This window comes from Aplysia californica, unplaced genomic scaffold (assembly GCF_000002075.1).
Source record: "Aplysia californica isolate F4 #8 unplaced genomic scaffold, AplCal3.0 scaffold00109, whole genome shotgun sequence".
NCBI lineage: Eukaryota > Metazoa > Mollusca > Gastropoda > Aplysiida > Aplysiidae > Aplysia > Aplysia californica.
The window spans coordinates 439,051-440,517 of record NW_004797379.1 but is presented as its reverse complement, the minus strand read 5'-3'; positions in this window follow the sequence as shown (position 1 = coordinate 440,517).

Genomic DNA, 1,467 nt, shown 5'->3' with positions numbered 1-1,467 from the left:
ATGATGATGATGATGATGATGATGATGATGATGATGATGATGATGATGATGATATGGCATTTACATAGCGCAATTAATTCACCCTCTGCAGCAACTATCATGACCCCAGCAGCGCCTAGAATACCCAGAGCCATTCCCAGTTTCCTGTTCTGCATTCATACAGTGCAAGTAGCTGATTGTGTGCCGAGCATAAACAGACTGACAAAATATTATTTCGCCGTCAGTAGCTTGGCACCCATTCCCACCTGTGTAAAGTGAGGAAATTTCGCGTAAAGTCACTTACTCAAGGACACAGTACTGAAACCTAAACGATTTTTCAGTTGCGAAAACAGCAACCTAATCACTAGACCAACAGACTCCACAACGTTTTGGGGGTTAGTGTGTTACGGCGCTCGCAACTGCGTTAGGTCACATGAGCGCTCGGGGCTCATGAAACATTTTCAGTTGGAAGCAAATTTTCAATTTTGCCTGTGTGGCGCCCAGAGCCCACTCTTATCGATTTTGGACGACCAAGGGATCTTTAATGTGCACACCCCCCGCTCAACGGGACCTCCGAGATTTTTGGCCCTTATCCGAGAAGGCTAGGTGTTCGATCTCATCTACCATAAGATCCGGAGTGCGGCTGAAAGACAGCAGTAAGAAAGAGCCAAAGAAGTAACAGTAGAAAGGCTGCAGAAAGAGTCAGAAGCCCAGAGGAGGGGGCATAGGGGGTGAAGGGGTGGGGGCAGAAAGAGAAGACGAAAGCAGACGGCAGAACTTTGTTAGAGGGTGGAAAGAAGGTGAAAGGAGAAAAATTTAGACAAGAGAATTGTCCTTCGCTATCCGGATTCGAACCCGGGACCTACTGAATGAGAGGCGGACACCACAATCTCTGGACCACGAGAACCCCAACTCCACAAATGAATAATTAGAACAATACTGAGCCGACATCCGTGGTGCAGAGGTTAGTCTCTTCCCTGTATCTCACAGAAGACAAAGGATCTATTCCCGATAGTGATTTTTTAAAAATCTAGTATCTGGTCCATTTGTCTGTGGTTCACTCTCAGCCCGGTTGGTCCTGACAGGCAGGGCTAAAACAGTCCACCTCCCAAATTATCTTTAAAAAAATTGGTAGACGTTTACAGTTACTTAAAAAAAAAGAGTTAAAATAAAGAGTTGGAAAAAGTCCCCAAACTAAAGTATCATCAAGTGCCAGATCTGCGACAGACATCGGCGATCGTAGTTCGTCACTCATTCCCTTGTTCGGATGCTCTTAAAAACGTTGTAAATCATTCTGGTGTTCTCCAGTCACCCTATTTGTTTTGGCTTTCCAAATTATATTCTCGGGGCCTATGCTTGCCTTATTTGCCTTCAATTTTACCAGTAAGAGCAAGATGTTGAAGTCCCTTATGTCTATTCAAGCACCCTAGAAACTACATTTATTGTCTCTGCATAATTAAGGTACATCTGACCGTAATTATATATATA